We start from the raw sequence: 18,225 nt of genomic DNA on the forward strand, positions 1-18,225 counted from the left end.
AGCAGTTTTGTGCTGACATGAGCAGAGAGAGAGATCTGGCTCCAAACAGGAGTGATACACCTTGTCACTGGCATGCAGTCAAGAGATAGTGGGGTGAGGAAGGACGAGTCACCAGCGGAAATACAACACAACACCCTTTACCCAGAAGGGCAAGAGAACACTCCTAGAGGAGCAGGAATGGGTGCAGCACCACAGCTGCTCAGCACAGCAAACAGAAGTGAAACAGAAGGTGCCGGCTGCCAGGCAGGACTAGTCCACAAAGTGTCCCTTTGTGCATTGAAAGCTTTAATTTACCACTGACAGTCGAGCTGCATTTGCCTATGCAAACCCGGGGGAAGTGGGGAGAAGCAACAGCAGGTCAAGGTGAGCTCCAAGGGTGGATCCATTCCTGACCCAGCTCTCAGCAGCACCTCACACGCCCCTCCAGCGTTTCTGACACTGACTCCTGAGAGTGGAAGAGAGAAAGCGGCTTGGGGGGAGAGGAATCAAGCATTGGACTCCTCTGAGGCCGAAGCAAAGGGAGAGATGAATATGTGCACAGGGCTCTAGCAAAGAGAACCACGAAATGCACAAGGAGCGAGCGCACCAAAGAGCACAGGCCCCTTGGATCCTCACTGTAGATGCCATGGGCTTTGGGGGAGGGGGAATATTGTTAGTTTAGCTAGGGCCTTGGTCACCCAGTGGGATCCCCATGGAAACGGGTGGAGGCTGAAGGGAATCGGGTACCATAGCAAAGGGTGTGGCATAAAAACTTAATGGAAAGAATGGACTAAACCCTCGAAAGAGCCCAGGTTCCGGGATGGTTGGAGCTTCGAGGTGGCGTTCTGTGAGGGAGCATAGTCCAGTGTTCGGAGCACAGGCCTGGAAGTGGGGAGTCGGGCTTCTTGTTCCGATGCTGCTGCTGGCTCGGTATGGGCCACGGTGAGTCTCCGCAGGAGCTCAGCCCTGTCCTAAACCAGGCCATAAACCTTTTCCTCACTTCCCCCATCTGTGAAAGGAGGAGGATGCCATATTCACCTGCCTCACAGGGGTGGGGTGGGGGGGGTGGTTTGCAAAAACAGTTTGTTTGCAAAGGGCTTTAAACATGCCGCGTGGTAGAAGTACATGGGACTTATTTCAGCTGGCTAAGATCAAACCTAGCATCAACTTGCTAGTGGAGATGCTCTCTTCTAGGAAGGGGCTAGCTTGCTCCAATAGGGCTCTTCCATCTCAATCACTCTGACTGTCGCTGGAAATGAGCTGGTCAGAATTTTCCTGGGGTGAAACTGCATGGGGTGAGCCAGTGGCACAACAAACTGTCCCCTCTTGCAGCTGACTTTGTCTGCATGCAAAAGCCATGTTGCGTTTGGTTGGCTTGCCGTGCTTGTGCTCTAGCCTCTCTCCCTTCCTGAGCGTGAGTGTAAGTGAGGCTGTGCCAAGCCTGCTGGAAAAGAGGGGGTTCTCTTGGGGGGGGGCGGAGGAGGGGTGATGGGAACCCTTGCCAAGAAAGCAGCAATGATGGGTACCATTCATGGGCGGGGGGGGGAGTGGAATCTCTAAGGTGGCATGAGTGAAATCTGGGCTTAGCTGAGCTGTGCACATTAGTAGGGTTATGGCCTGCCTTTCAATTCTGTATTCCAGCTCAGAGATCAAAGCCTGCATGCTGGGAGGAGGGGAAGGACAGAGTGAGCCCCCCCCCTTTTTTTTTCTTTTAATCTTCTGCAGTAAACAAGGGAAAGAAAGCCCTATTGTCCGGGCCTTCAGCAAGAGGAGATGCTCCAGATTGCTCACAGCAGGATTCCTCCACAGAGCTCGTCTATGAGGGCCTCAAAATATCAAGTGCAGCCTTCAAGGAGCTCTTTCCTGCCCTCTGAATGCATTCCACTCAACAAAAGCTTCATTAAAATGAAAGGGGAGGGATAAGAAGGCTTGAACTGGTGAATTAGAGAGAAGCTGGTCTGCCTGCACCGAGTAAATGAGGTCACTTTTTACCAGCGCTAGAGAGTTAAACTCGTGTGTCGGATCAAGGTGATTCAGGGTTTGATTTCTGTGTGTGGCTGGCTGCTACAAGCTCTCATTCCATAGGCTTCGCTGTTCACACAACTCCCTGGGAGGAGCAAGGGGGCGGAAGAGGTCTCTGCAATTGAACACCCTCCCTGGGAAGGGAATATTGTTACAGTACTACCAAGAGGCACTAACTGGGGATCGGAACCCCCTTGTGCTAGGTGCTGTACAAACACAGAACGAAAAGACTGTTTCTGCCCCCAAAGAGCTGACAATCTGCGTCTAAACAAGACAGCAGGTGGATACGGACAGCCAGGGGAAGGGGGAGCACTAGAGTACAGTAAGATGATTGTTATGCTAATCATAATCAGTGGACACCAGCTAAAATGATGTGGGTTGCATTGAATGGATATACTTCTCTTGGCTTTTCACACACGTGTGAGATTCTTGCTTAGCAAACTAGTGCCGCTGGCAGCAAAGGGACTTCCATGGCCAGAAACTGAAAGTGCTTCTGTTTTATTTTGAAATCCCCAGGCCTGGTGGTGCAGCTGACCCAGCTGCAGTGCACACTTCCCTGTGCTGTCTTGCTTGCAGGCACACCCTGGCCTGAAGGATGAGGGAAGTGGCAGGAAGGAAAGGTCCCTGGAACTTGCCTGGCCCCATTTTGGCTGGTGAAGTTTGGGGGGCAGGGGGTGTCTCTGCTGTGGGCTGGGCTGGGATGACTGAACTCGCTTTGCTTGGAACCTCCATCTGGATTTGCTCCCCAACCTTCTCCCCACTTCCAAGTGAACGTCTGTTACCTCACTCAAGCATGTAAAATACAGCTCACTGGAGCTTCAGCAGTTTCCCCATGTGCCACAAGGACCGGTATTAAACTCAAAGCTTCCACTGATGTTCTTATTTCCTCTCTCGACCTTGAGTTGACAGTCTTTCTGGGCTTGGTTCTGGAGCCTGCTGATGGGCCTGTTTACAGGAGGGCTGGGAAAGCTGATGGGCCCACTGGTGGAAAGTGCCAAAACATGGGTCTGCTATCTGTGCCACTTGTCCGCTCTTGGGAGAGGGGGATGGGACGCCTTGCCAGGGAAGTGTGCTCTCTCTGGTGTGAATGGTGACCAAGAGATTCCTTCTTCTAAAACAATGGTTCTCACACTATGGGGTGGGCATCTCAAGGGAGGCACCGGAATGTGTCAAGGGAGGCATAAGGTGTGCGCGCTGCGTTTTTTTTTTTTTTGTTAAAGCTTTGGGTGTCTGGGGCTTGTACAGAAGGGCTTTGCACACCTGGGGGGCAAGGATAAAGGGGACAGCTAGAGCCCCACCATCACATTCCTTCACCGGGAGGTGGAGGGGCTTTGGGTATCTGCCCTGGAGTGGCAGCAGCAGCGCAGAAGTAAAGGTGGCAATGGGGTGCTAAGTCAGCTGTGAAAAGTTATATTGACAAATAGCACTTTTCACATTGCCACCCTTACTTCTGTGCTGCTGCTGGCATGGCACTGCCTTCAGTGCTGGGTGGTGGTCTATGTTCTTTGAGGTGGGGGAGGGAGGGGCTGAATGACTGACTGCAGACACACAAAGAAGGGGGGAGCCTGATCAAATAAGCTTGAGAACCACTTTTCTAAAGGGAACAGAGTGCCAAAATCTCAGTCCTGAGATCTGTGGTTTTCTCTTAGAACAGGTGCTGGGAGGGGCTCCCTCCCCAGACACAACCCATCTGTGCGCCTTAGCCCTGCCCTATAAGGACTGCTTATGGGAGAGGAAAGCCTCATCTCCAGGACCCAGCCTACCTGTGGCCTCTAACCCTGCCATTGGTATCTGAGACAGAGGGGTGTCCTGTGTGCGGTGTGGACTACTCCTGGACTGCCCTAAGAATTCAGCTGCTCAGAATCTCAACAGTGCTGCATTTCCTAGGCCAGGGCTTGCAAGGATATCCTTGGAAGGCTGTCCGCTGCAGCTCCTCACTGGGAGAATCCTTGCCTAGCCACCTCGGAGACTTTTTTGAGCCCCTTGATGCTTCTCTAGCCCTTTCACCTAGTGTGAAGGGGTTGGAACTTGAAGCAGAGGTGAGACGCCTCCTCACTCCAAATCAACACCAACTGGGTAGGAAAAGCTCAGTAACGGAGGCTCTAAAGCCATCTACCCTCAACCCTCCCCTCTGGCACTGGACTAATGACGCTGCAGTAACCAACATGTCATTGGGGCTAAAGGTCCCAGGTCACATTTCCTGCTTTTCCTCTGGGTTTGTGTGTTTTCCAGTCACACTCTTGTTCTTCCTGGAAACCTTGTGGTATCCTTGGCATTACTGGCTTGCACCATCTGCTTGAGGTGTGACAGGAGCTGGGCAGGCCCTTGAAGGAGTGAAGACATGGGGAATAGGAGCTTATTATTAGGAAGGCAAAAACTGGGGAAAGGAAATGGCTAGAAGAGAAACAAGAACAAAATGGAGGTTTTTCTAAATATAGCTGCATACTACAGGATCCTGAGTGCAGGACCCACTGCGCGCCTGTGCTCTCTGGTGGTCTGAATGGGCCGTTTCTGTTCCTGGCATTCCAGAGCTGCTCTTAGACAGGTTTATAGCTTCCCATTCCTGGCTGCTAAAGCCTGTCTCCTGAGATGATGCTCTTTAAAGATAGCTTTGCTGGCCCGTCAGCTGTTCCCAGGCAGCTGGGCTTTGCAGAGCCCTGCAAAATGTTTTCATAGTGAATTGCAGGAAACTGGGACTGCTTCAGAACGTCGTGAGGCAGGTGAAACTCAGATCCTTGTGGATCACTGGGCTGGTTTCACTTCAGAACCCTGAAATAACTCCTGGCTTGGCCAAAGTGGCCAGCCGAGTTTCACCTGGCTTTGTGTTGAAATTGTTCAGTCGTGTGGCCAAACCTGGAACTCCAAGCAAAGCTTGTGGCTGTACAGCCTTCCTGGTTCAAGCCCAAAGACTGCTTGGCTTGGTGATGGGGGAAATCCCCACTCCCCACCTTCCCTCCCCCCACAAATCTGTGCCTAGTAACTATCTCACTCTGCAAAGCCTCTTTCTTCTCCCTCCCTATTGCCGACCTCGTCACCTACTCTTAATCTTCCCCGCCTATGTGGCATCCAGTTGTGTCTGGCTCACACGTGTGGGTGTTGTGTGGATTAGATTAGCTGGTGTCTGCAAAGAGCTTGCATGGCTGCATGCACTTTGCATATATAACCCACACACCTGCTGGGTGTGGTGTTCTGTCCCATGAGCCCACTTAGAGAGCGAGATTAATGAGTCTGCTCTAGAGCCTTAGCTAAAGGCCATATGGCTTTGAGCTCATGCCGTAGAGGCTCATGCATATAGCTCCAGAGGTCCCAGGTTCGATCCCGCCTGCCGATGACCAGGGTCTGTCGGTGTTACACATAGACTGCTTTGCCAGAACACAGCCCCCCTGGAGGGGAAACGCAGTCTCTACATTCGCACCCAGGGGGCCATTTCAGTGGAGCTTGGCTGTTTGCTGTGAAAATGTGTTGGTGTTGCCGCTCTGACCTGGTACAATTGAAAGCGGGCAGAGTTTATGGCTTGTTTTCCTGTAAACCCGGCAGCAGCCAGCTGCTTGGATTCCCTTTAGTGATTACTGACTCAATCCTCTACAGAGTATGAGGGGCTCAGTCTCCGCACTTTGGCTCATAGAGACCCCAGGGGCCTCTCTTCCCCCTTCAAAAACCATTCCATCAAACCTTCCATCTTCAAGTCCCTTGTTAAGTGCACAAAGGGCCATTGAGTGGCCCCATGGCCTAGCTTCCACTGTTTCATTGCTCTTTAGCTCCAGCGTTCCATCCATCGGTCTCTCTGAACTCTGTTGAAAGGAGAGAAATTCAACAGTAATAAGTCACCAGGACCAGATAGGATTCACCCAAGGGTTCTGAAGGAACTCACATAGAAATTGCAAAACTACTGTAACCGATCACTTAAATCAGACTCTGTACCAGATGATACCTATGTAATACTGTGGGGGTTTTGTTTTTTTGTTTTTAAAAAGGCTCCAGAGGTGATCCTGCTAGTTACAAGCTGATAAGCCTAACTTCAGTACTAGGCAAACTGATAAATCTGTTTCACTGTAGTTTCAGTCAGAGACACAGATGAACATGATGTGTTGGACGAGTCACCATGGGTTTTGTAAAGGGAAATCACGCCTCACCAATCTATTAGAATTCTCTGAGGGAATCATCAAGCACGTGGACAAGGGTGATCCAGTGGATATAGCATACTTGAACTTTTTAGAAAGCCTTTTTACAAGGTCCCTCACCAAAGGCTCTTAAGCAAACTAAGCAGTCATGGGATAAGAGGGGAGGTCCTCTCACAGATCACTATGCAGTTACAGACCGGAAACAGAGGGCAGGAATAAATGGTCAGTTTTCACAGTGGAGAGAGGTAAATAGCAGAGTCCCCAAAGGATCTGTACTGGGACCAGTACTGTTCACCATATTCACTCCCTTTTCCAGATCATATATGAACAGTAAGGTGGCAAAGTTATTCAAGATAGCCAAGTCCAAAGCTGACTGTAAAAAGTTACAAAGGGATCTCAGTAAACTGGGTGTCTGGGCAAAAAATGGCAGATGAAATTCAATGTTGATAAGTGCAAAGTAATGCACATTGAGAAAACATAATTCCAAATATACATACAAATGGATGGCGTCTAATTTAACTATTACTGCTCAATAAAGAGATCTTGGAGTCATTGTGGATAGTTCTCTGAAAATAGCCACTCAATGTGCAGTGGCAGTCAAACAAGCTAATGAGGTTAGGAATCCTTGGGAAAGGGATGGCTAATAAGACAGAAAATATCATAATGCCACTGCGTAAATCCATGGTACACCCATATCCTGAAGACTGCATGCGTTTCTGGTTGCCCCATCTCAGAAAGCAATATTGGAATGATTAAAGGTACAGGTATGGAACAGCTTCCCTATGAGGAGATTAAAAAGACAGACTGTTCAGCTTGGAAAAGTGATGACTAAGGGGGGGGGGGGAGGGGGAATATGATAAAGGTCTATAAAACCATGAATGGTGCAGAGCAATGAATAGGGAAGTGTTACTTCTCTGTGCAACACACAGTCAACCTGTGGAACTCATTGACATGGGGTGTTATGAAGGCCAAAGGGTTCAAAAGAGAATTAGATAAGTTCACAGAGGATAGGTCAATCAATAGCTATTAGCCAAGATGCTCAGGGATGCAACCCCACGGTCTGAGCATCCCTAGCCTCTGACCGCCAAAACTGGGACTGGATGATGGGATGGATCAGTCAATTGCCCTGTTCTGTTCATTCCCTCTGAAACATCTGGCACCAGCCTCTGTCAGAAGGCAGGATACTGAGCTAGAAGGACCATTGGTCTGACCAGCATGGTGGCTCTTACGAGGAGGGGGAGAGACTCAGTGGCTGCTCTAGGTGAGGGTTGGATGTACTTGCATACGTTATAAGCAATTCCAGTAAGGCTTGTTTTCTAGCTGTCATGGAATCTCCTGTGGTCTCTAATCTGCCTGTATGCACTTCACAGTGGCAAAAGGACTAAGGAGGGAAGAACTGTGGTCTCCGATCCTGACAAGTTCTCTCACCTAGCGTTCTGCTCCGAACTGTGGTCAAGTGAAAAAATTCTTTAAGTTGTGAGCTCTCCCACAGCATCTCTCCAAACAGCTGTGCACAATACAGCAGCTTCCCTGGTTAGGTGACACTCCTTGGCACTTGTGGGGTTTATAAACCCTGTCCTAAATTTTCAAAAATGATTTTGGGGACCCAACTTCAGGTTCCTTTTAAAGGGGCTTGATTTTTTTCAGAGGCAAAGGGCTCAGGTGGGGTTACCGGACATACGGGTTTTCCTGGACATTGCCTCTTTTTTGATCCTCTGGTCGGGTGGATTTTTCAAATAAGAGCAACGTCTGGGATTTTTGCAAGCAGACGTTGTGGCTCAGAAAGAGACCCGATTTGTCCCTCCCCTGTATCAACAGCTGCCAGAACCCTAGCTCCCAGCCCTGGGAAGGGGGGAGAGAAACAGAGGCACTGACAGACGGCTGTCGTTGTATCCCAGGCCTGTGTCAGCTGCCCTGCCACTGTGACAGGGAGTGACACTGCCCCCTATCGCAAGAGAGAGGCTGAAGATATTTCTTCCCCTCTCCCCCGACAGTGTTTTGGGGTTTTTTTGGGGGGGAGGGGCGTGAGGGAATGGGATGGTGGGGCTCTGGCTGTCCCCTTTATCCTTGCTTCCCAGGTGTGCACAGCCCTTTTGTACAAGCCCCAGCCACTCAGAGCTCTTTAATAAAAAAAAACAAACACACAACACCCAGCTCCTGGAGTCATGGGATATGAGAATCTCGTATTCCTGCCTCTTCCCCCGCCCCCCAAATCCCTAAAAAGTCAGGCCTGCATGGTTGTGAAGTAAAGCTCAAAATATAACCCTGGAACAAACTGCCTAGGGAAGTCATGGAAGCGCCTTCATTGGAGGTTTTCAAAAGGAAGCTGGATAGCCGTCTGTCTTGAATGGTTTAGACACAATAAATCCTGCAACTTGGCAGGGGGTTAAACTAGATGCCCCTTGCGGTCCCTACTTGGATTCTAACCCCTAAGGGCTCAGAAAGCAGAAAGCAACCCCCGGGTTTTTTAAATGTCATGATCTTTAGGGTCTGAGCTAATAATCTTTGCTTGTATAGGCTTGGCAATATTGTGTACAATAAAACTCCTATGAGCCACTCAAAACCCTTTCCTCTCCCTTGCAGTCTTACGCACCTGGCCCATGCTTTGGGACTCTCATTCCACAAATTCCTGCTGGGAAAGGAACCCTCCTCCAGAGGAGGATAGTGCATGTTTCCCTGCCTCTTGTTTTCACTTGGGCCTCTGCCAATTGCAGTCAGTGCTGGGTGTTTACAGATAACTTCCATGGAACCCTGCCCGCCTAGGCAAGTAGTTTCATAACTTACTCGACAAGCCAAAATAATTGCCAGGATTGGCCCAGAACCTACAAAGACAACACATGCTCATGCAATAGAGGAAGATTCCAATCTGTTGCTGCCTGAATATGCAGATTTGTGTGTGTTTGTGTTCACGGTTTGCTTAGTCAGATAAAGCATCCAAAACTCTTGATTCAATCTTCAGTTTTATTTTTTTAAGGCATTTAATTCCTTCCCATTTCTGAATGCCCCTCTTTCTCCCTCCATGGGGGAGGGGATGGAGTGAATTTGCTTGTTAATTTAATTATCCCTTTCCTTTCCATGACCCATTGGCCCCTGCTAGGTTTGGTTATGTAGCTTTAATTAAGATGGTTTTAAATTTAACAGGAGCTGACAGGATTGGTGAGTGGGGCTGGCTCTTGAATACACTAGTTTGGGTCTTGTGAGAGGTGAGACAGTTCCAGGAACGTAATTTACCATATTCCCCCATCCCGTCTATTTGTTTTATCATGGAGAAATTGTAGCTGGATTAAGGGGGATGGAGGAGGAAAGCTACATTGCCATGAATGAGTAATGAATGGGGTTCCTTCGCTCGCCTCTTCGCTGGGTAACTGCTGAACATTACGGAAAGCCAAGCTCGCATTCCAGGCAGCAGCACAGGGAACGGTGGGCTTCATCAGGAAGCTGGCTGTTTAAACTCACTGTTGCCCACCCTTGCGGCTTTGTGATGTTTGGTGTGTTCTTAAAACCCTAGCTCCTGGAGTCAGCAGAGTCTCCCCGAATCACTTTGCATTTGAAAAAGAAAGTTTCTAGCCTGTTATGGTTGTGGAGAAAAGCTGGTATGTGCCCTGAGTGCCTTCAGGTCTGAGCCTGTAATGTGCCAAGAGAAAGAAGCAATTTTTCCTCTCTAAACACCTTGTGGTATTTTGGAGCCTGACTCATGAATTTTTTTGAATGCCTGGGGTTGGCCATGCTGTGAACCGTCATGGCCTGGTTTGTAATGTTTCTTGGCACAGATTTGCATCCCTGCCAGTCAGCTCACAAGGTCAGAGTGGAATCTCATCAGGCCTGTGTGGCAAGTGAGGCAATGTGATCTTCTATCTATGGTACTTACGTGGCCTCTATCACCATAGTACTCGAGCGCCTCGCAATCTGTAATGTAGTTATCCCCACAATACCCCTGGGAGGCAGGGCAGTGCTAGTCCCCCCCATGTTGGGAAACTGAGGCGCCAAGACTAAATGACTTGTCCAAGGTCACACAGGAAGTCTGTGGTGGAGCAGGTAATTGAACCAGGTCTCCCAAGACCCAGGCAAAATTAACTACTGGCCCATCCTTCCTGTTGGACTGAGCTAGCCATCATGATGATGCGAGAGAGGTTGGGAACAACCCACTCTACAGATGACTCTGGCACGAGAACCCTTTGACCTAACATGCTGTCTTGTCTCTTACTGTGATGGGGCCAGTGTGGCCCTTCCCCTGGTTATGGGTTGCAAAGTGTGGATCTAAACTTGCCCAAAGGTCTTGGCAGCAGCTTAGATCCGAGCATTTGGTTGAGAACCATCCAGCTTCTTTGACTGCAAGCACTAGGATGTCTTCATGTGGCAGGTGAGAGACCCTGAAATGTTAGGGACTAACGCTGAAATCTGTTAATCCCAACAGCATCCTGAAACAGGATAGCAAGTTTCCAGTTGCAGCACTTCCCCCTAACAAATGGTCTGCAAGACCAGAAGACATAAAAATGTCTGTTCCCTTGGAGCCACTGCCTTGGATGTTGCAAGAGTTGCACTGGGGAGATTGGCACCATGCCCACCTGTAATCGGAAATCCTGCCCTTTAATTACACCCGTTCCACTTTGACAGGCTAGAGTTGCTCCATGCAATTCTCTCTTCTGGCCTCTTCTGTGAAGACTGAGACCCAAACAGGCAAAAGTTCAAGATTTAGAGATGGAATAGACAAGATCAGCCATGCAACATTTGGAACTCTCTCTTGTATAGTTCTAGCACTCTGAGTGTGTGGGTGAGAAATACTTTCTCTCTTCTTCCCTCCCCCCCCCCCCCCAAATCTCTATTGCCTCAGACTCTCTGATGTGTAAGACTTGTACTTTCACTCGCTCTTGTGTGGAGACCTGGACTACACTTAAAATTTCGATCAACCTAGCTATGTCGTTCCAGGAGGCGGGGGTGGGGTGGGGGGGAGAGAATTCACACCCCGGAGAGCCAGAGCTATGCTGCCCTGGACCCCAGCATAGATGTAGCTAGATGAATGGAAGAATTCTTCCATTCATCTAGCCACCGCCACTGAGGGAGATGGACAGTGACAGTAAAACCCCCTTCTGCGATGTAGGAAATGTCTGCATAGCGCTTGTAGTGTGACATAACTATAGTCTCTTCTGTCCCTCTTGCCAGCCTAAAAGATCCACTTCTTAGTCTGGCATGAAGCAGGTGAATTTATTAACCTCTGGTTTTGCAAACCATTAAAGGGGAAAGCCTGTCTCCGTTTGACTGACTATATTTACCTTCAGAATTAGGCTCTGAACAGGGCCTAGCTAGGAGCCATGCTCACTGTTCTTTCCCCACCGCCCATCCCAGGGATGGGGAGATAGGAGGATGCAACTGCTCTAATTTTAGTATTGTGACTTTAGTATTACAGCCATGTGATCAGTACTCAAAACTTCCCAGACATCAGTTAACCAAAGAGCTGAAGTTGCCCCTATTAGCCAGAGCCTACTGTACTGGGGTAGAGCTGTGCTGGAAACTATTGTCCCATTCTGTGAACATCTTGAGATATCTGAAACCATCCAAATTTGGGTCAAAAACTCAACCTCGCACTGAAAATCCAAAAATAAGCTTTTAATTTGGATCAATAAAAACATCTCCGTTTTGATTTTTTTTTGTCTAATTTACTGAAGTTTCAAAACAGAAAGTCATTGACTCGAAAACCAAGCTGTTTGTCAAAGTCTCCCATTCTGATGTTTTCCAATCTTGAAGCTCTTTCCAAAAAGTTTTTCCAAGTCACCTGATTATTTGTTTGTGAAACCGGGTCAGTTTCAGTGTCGAGGAATTGACGCTCTTCAGTGAAGAGGGGTTTGTCAAATTCCCAACCAGCTCTATCCAGGGGCAATCACTGCCCTTGTGAGAAGTCTCCCTTTTCTCTCCATCTCCTCACAAAAAAGCTACTGAAAAGAGGGAGATGCTGTGGTTCTTACCAGGGTGCTGGCGCTGGACCTGACTGGGGCCTCCATCCTCTTTGGGGCTAGCAGATGTGTGCTGACTCAAAAGCTTCCTCCCCTCCAGCTGTCTCCCAACAACTGGAAAGGTTGAGGGTGGTCTCATTCCCTGATCTCCTCGGCACTGGGGAGGGCAGAGGGTTTCCCCATCTCTATTTCCCCCCACCTCCCCTGCCTCCTGGCTGCTTTAATAGGCAGTGTCTTTGCTAATGCAGTGGCATTTTAGAGGTCCTCTCCAGTGCCTGCTTCAGCTACTGCTGGGTGTTTATTTCCAAGTGGAACTGACCCTTTGCCTACTACAGGGTTCTTCTGAACAGCAGCCATGAAAACAGCAAGACATTAGTACGGTTTCACTCTGTTGCTGCTCAGAGCTTTCCCAGGCTGCAGCAGAGGCACTAAAGCTGCTTATCTGCTGACTCAGGAAGGCAACACTGCATCCGTTCACACTTGGCTCCCATATATAAAATGTCCCTGCCAACCAGAGGGGCTAGAAACGTGGACTTTTGGTTAGCAGAAAGCTTCAGTTCTGCACAGGCTGAAGGCACGGGTTGCACTTGCCAGTAATGAGGAGAGGGGATTTTCATGCTCTGCATAGGATCCGCGTACTAGTGCTAGGATTCACACCTCCAGCCTAGCGCGCTGCTCTAAGTACAGTACCCCAAGGGGAGGAGCATGATCTCATCCTTTGTGGGGCCTGAGCCCCACCATTCCTAGGACTTTGGGACTTTTGCTTTGTAGATGACACTATTTGCCAAGGCCTCTGCTTTCCTGTAATAGAAACAAGAATGTGGTATCTCCAGATCTTGGTCTGGTAACATGGTGTGTGGGTGTCTCTCTCCTTAGCCCTTCTGGAAAGGAGACCGCTTCCCCTCCTCCACCAGTCTGGAAAGCTGTAAAAGCCACACTGATAGCACTCTGGCCTTGAGATATTTGGGTACAAGGAGCCTCTCTACTCGGGAGCAGTGGGCGGGCGAGTCTTTCTCAAGGAGACAGACTGGCTTCAATGCAGCTGGATTTCCTCGGGCTGCAGCTGGCGAAGTGTTGCTCTGCCAAGGGAGACGTAAGTCACTGGTGTCATTCTCTTGCCCCTTTTAAACTCCCGGGGTAGCAGCTCCAGGGGGAATTCAGGACAGGAGATCCTGGCTCGGTATGAACTGCTGGGAGGCTCTCCCTTTTGTTGCCTCACCATGGGGTGGCTCTCAACTTGTGAGGGAAATTCTCTCTTCCCCATGGGTCCTGTAGGAGGCACCAGATGAGACCCATAGGCACCTAGCCAGCCTCTTGCCCCTGTGATGAATGCATGTTGTAGTGTGAGAGTGCAGACTGCTGCCCTCTGCACTGTGCCATAGGCCCCATTCTGTTACCAGCTAGTGGAGATTCCCCTAGGTTCAGGTGGCAGGGGCTCTGCTTTGGAGCAGGAGGCTCTGACCCCACCAGTGACCGTTGTCAGCATGCTGCACACCAGAACTTATAGGTTCTCCTGTATCTGCATCCGCCTGGGGTCTCTTGTCTTAGCAGTGGATTGCAAGCTCTCTGGGGCGGAGACTGCCTTGTCCATGTTCGTGCAGGTCCTGGACCATGATTGAGACTCTTACGTGCTACCACAACACACCTAGCTAATGGCCATGGATTTGATAGTGATGCCTTCACGTCAAAGGGCTCTTTTTCTCGCCCTCTCCACCATTTCCCCTTCCTGGGCTATCCTGGCTCTGTCGGAGGGGAGCGCACGATACAGGCGCTAGCTCGGTGCGCCCTTCTCCTTGGCGGGAGGCTCCGTGCCACGTGTACGGAATCTCTCTAGAACAAATGCGGCGATGGGCTTGCAGATGGGATGCAGAGCACAAACCGAAACGCCGCCCGCTCCAGGGCCTCCGGGGGCTGGCCGATCCAAAGGAGTGGAAGCAGCGCTGGCCAGGTCTGGAGGCATTCCCCGACAGTTAATTTTTACTCTCCATATGCCAACGCTTTCTTTTCACACCCTGTGGCTCATTCAATTAACAACCCCACAGCTTTCCAGATTTGCTGTGGATGAGGCCGGGGGGCGGGCAGGAGGAAATGCTGTCTAAGCACCATGATCTGAACCAAGCTGAACTATGCAGCTGAGTGCCTTGTTTTTAATTGCTTTTTGGGGGGGTGGAGGCCATTTGCTAAGATCTGTCTTGTTCTGTCTCCTGAGGGCAGGAATTGCATGTCTCAGCTTATCCATCGCTTCCCTCTCCAGCTCCCTCCCCTCTGTTTGGTCTTAATCAGTGCCACAGCTTGGGGTGGGTGGAGGGTAGTGGATGGAGGGAAGAGCTGTGGTGAAAACCTGGAACTGGATATTTGGGAAACGTTCCTCTTGGCTGCTGGAAAATGCTACAAAGCTCCAAGGAAAGGGCAGATCTCATGGATCACAAACGCCTTCGCTATTCGGTATCTCGCTTCCCTCCTGCCCCTCCAACGGTGTCTATGGGAGCGGGCCGTTTTAAGCCTCTTGAAGAGGGGATTGCAAGCTGCCATTATTTGGCAGAGTAAAGATGGGCAGAGCAGGCTCTGATGACTTAATGCCAAGCAGGGTGGCAGCATGGTTGTCTGTCTGGTTAGAGCACAAGACTCGAGTTGGGCAACTGCCTGTTCTAATCCTGGCCCCATCACTGCTTTACTGTGATCTTGGGCAAGTCTCTTAACCCGTCTGTGCCTCGTAGATTTCTGTGCGAAATGGGGATCGTGCTTAAACCTGGTGGTGGTGACTAATCTGTTAGTTTGAAGTGCTTAAGATCCTTGGGTGGAAGGTGCTAGGGACGGGCCTGCGTTACTTGTTAGTACAGGTCTGCGGCATGTTACGCTGGGGTTATGTTCCGCAGTCAGCGCGTAAAGCGAAAATCGCATATAGTCAAGATTACATTGAGGGTAATGGCAGGCGAAATTGCCCGCACTACAGGTACAGTATTTATTAAAATGTCTGTCGCATCTTATGCGCATTTAACATGCGCGATTTCAGCTTTACGCGGTCGGCAAAAACAAAACCAAAAAAAAAAGAGAAAAATAACAATTTTAATACTGTACCTGTAGTGCGGGCGATTTTGCCCACCATTACCCTCAATGTAATTTTGACTATACGCGATTTTCGCTTTACGCGCTGACTGCAGAACATAACCCCAGTGTAAGATGAGACAGACCTGTACTGCTCTGCTTATCAACCATCCCTAATTAGAATGGAGGTCTTTCAAGTTCAGCATAGACCAACTTGCATCTGTGGCATGGTCTGGTAGAGAGGTGCTGGGCTGGAATTCAAAGTCCTTGAGTGCGTATCTGAACCCAACTCTGCCACTGATGTAGTGTTTGACCTTGGGCAAGTCATTTCACTGCCTCTGTGTCCCCTTCTGGGTTTTTTGTTGTTGTTGTTTTTGTTTTTTTAAAGCGGGGGGGATGGGGGAGACTTTCCAGTGCTTTGAGATCTTGAGATGGGCTTTTGTCACTTGGCACCATAGATGCAGGCAGCAATATTCTGTACACTGGCTTCTGCTGAGCTTAAAGAAGAGTCCAGAATTTCTCGAAATCCCCAGACAGGATGGTGCAAAAATTGTTTCTACACCTCCAACCTGACCTGCAAAGAGTGGACAGTACAATGTTAGCAAGAGGGAAATTCTGAAAAGGTGTTACCATCTGCCCTGGGATGAGCCCACCTAACCCAGGAGTTAGAGCCCTAAGGGTGTCCGCTTCCAGAACATGATTAGCCTGGTCTATGCCAGACAAACTTCCCAAACACTTCCCACTGTGGCTGATGCCAAACAGAGAGAGACCCCGGAAAGCTAGGGTAGGCAATGCTTACGTGCTCATATAGAGGCTTCAGCAGTGCTGGGGGCAGGAGGTGTTGTACAGCTTGTCTAGGGTTTTCAATATTTCCTCCTGTAACTTCTTCCCTTCCTTTGCCATCCTCCCACCCTTAGTAATATTGTGTACCACAGGAGTACTTAGAGGCACTGTATGGACTTGGTGAGGGGCAGCCCCTGCCCCAAAGAGCTAACCATCCAGCCAAGAGACATAGGGTAGGGGGGTATGACACTGAGGGGAAGTAACTTGCCAGAGGTCACACAGCAGGTCGGTGGCAGAGATGGGAATAGAACCCAGGATGACGTCTTGGCCCAACTGACTTCACTCCAAATCTTTACAGTCCTAGTCCAGTGCCTGAATTGTTACTACCTTGTCTATCTTCCCGACCAGACCTGTAATCCATCTCTTTTCCCATGGATGCTTTTCTTCTGTGTCTTGGTGGAATTTTTTTAATATCCCCTCATTCACTGGTAGCATCTCATCTGATCAGACATGCTGAGCAGCTCAAGCCATGAGGGTTTTTTTTTTTTAATGTGATTCAGACTAGTCACCCATCTTGCTAAATACAGTGAAATTCAAATACTGAGCATCAGCCAAAAAAAATGCAACTAGGAAGATTCCCTTTCCAGAACTTCACTGCGGCTCTAACAGAATCAGACAGAGCCAAGGGATGCAGCCTCCGTAGACCTGTCAAATGCAGTGGAGTATGGGTGTGGGAAGGGAATCTTATTTGTATGTACTGCAATCCTGAGTTGAGACTGTAACTTGAAATCCAAGCATCCTGCTGTGCAATTACATCGAGCAAATATTAGTCAAGTACGAATTACAAACTGTTCTGTCTTAGAGAGCTGTCAGTCAAATGCTGCTTGTTCTTCTAATCAACCTCACTAAAAATAGTGGCAAAACTTATTAGCAGGGAGAAGGGAGGGATATCAAACTGCACTGTAGCGCATCTGCTGCATGTTAAGCAATGTACTCAGAAACTGCCAGCCAAAATACCCCTGTGGGACTGAGAGGAGATGTTTGGTTGGCCGGGTCTGCTTAGATCCTGGCAATAAAATCCATTGTTCATATCCACCCCAGTGCAACAGAATATTAAAAAAACAAAAACACCCTCCCCTCCCCCCACAACTTTAGCCTTTGCCATACCCCCTTGTCTTGGGATCCTGTTAATTCTCAAGCTAAGCAGGGGCTGGGTCAGGTTTTTGATGGAAGATTTCAAAGGCAATCTTAGATGCTCAGAAGCAGTGTGTGCTCTCATTTGGTCCCTGTCTACACCGATTCTTTCTAAAACCTTTGACCTGTGCAGCTCTGCTGGTGGGAGTTCTCAGGTAAAAGGTACAGGCAGCCACTGGTATTGAGCCCAGCTCTGAGCCAAGTTAGATGATACTGTGGTAAATACACCAGTGACTGATCTATTCTAGTTCACCGACCATTGCTAACATCAATGGCACTTTGTGGCTTTGTCTACACTAGATTTTTTTGATACAGGTCTTGTCATTTGGATGAAATGTGAAATCATGGGCCTGGCCATTTCTCGGGCTCAATGATCCCACAGCACTTTAAGAGTAAGGATGTTGCTCGAGATGCCCTAGTTAAACCCCAAATTCAGTAATTATAATCTGAGTTTCCCCTGAATTTTCAAATAGGTAGTGGTGTTGTACCTCCACTAAGCCTTAAATTGTTAATAGCTGCGGCGTTCATCCCAGAAGTGGCTGCATTTCAGGGTAGCATATATGTTCTTGGTATATTCCCCCCCCCCCCTCCTGCCCATGGATTGAAGGGGTGTGTGTGTGTGTGTGTGTGTGTGTGTGTTGCTTTGGGAGCCTCTGAAAGCTGCTATAGAAGTACAAAATGAGTGACTTAGTGGATTTTTTTTTTAAACTCCTTGTGCCCCTGTTGGGGGTGAGGGTTAGAGGAATAACTCTCTGAAGGTGGAACTCCAACTAATAACTACTCCAAGGAGTGACCTGTGTGGCAATGATGTGATTGGACCCACATCATGTCAGTGAGAGCACTGGTGACGCTTCTGAAAGGATTTGCTTTCAGACTAGAAGAAATTCAGCTGAAAGGGGTCCAAGAGCCTGAGCATGCTCAAGAAAGGGAACCTAGGTGGTAGAAACCAGTTAAAACCTGAGCCTCCAGTTCACCCGGGGATTTTGGGATGTTTTGGATGGCATATTGGGCCTATCTGCTCTGCCGCTACCTGTGCTGTCCCTGTGCTCTATCTGGGGGCAGGACTTGCGGCATCTCTCACAAGCACTATGATGTCCTCCCCCAGCCAGCCCAGTAGGAAACCTACATCCGTG

General features: G+C 49.2%; 1 protein-coding gene across 6 annotated transcripts in view; it reads left to right on the plus strand.

The window, feature by feature from the left end:
* SRC (SRC proto-oncogene, non-receptor tyrosine kinase) overlaps nucleotides 1–18,225 on the plus strand; it is a 70,450-nt gene that overhangs the window by 14,675 nt on the left and 37,550 nt on the right. Inside the window, exon 1 of one of the 6 annotated variants that reach the window (XM_042858310.2) lies at nucleotides 13,139–13,163. The exons of the other annotated variants lie outside the window; for them this stretch is intronic. The gene's annotated coding sequence lies outside the window, so the exon portion shown is untranslated. Of the gene's footprint in view, nucleotides 1–13,138; nucleotides 13,164–18,225 lie in introns of those variants that run through there. 6 annotated transcript variants of the gene reach the window in all.

Source organism: Chrysemys picta, chromosome 13, assembly GCF_011386835.1.
Source record: "Chrysemys picta bellii isolate R12L10 chromosome 13, ASM1138683v2, whole genome shotgun sequence".
In the NCBI taxonomy this organism is placed as follows: domain Eukaryota; kingdom Metazoa; phylum Chordata; order Testudines; family Emydidae; genus Chrysemys; species Chrysemys picta.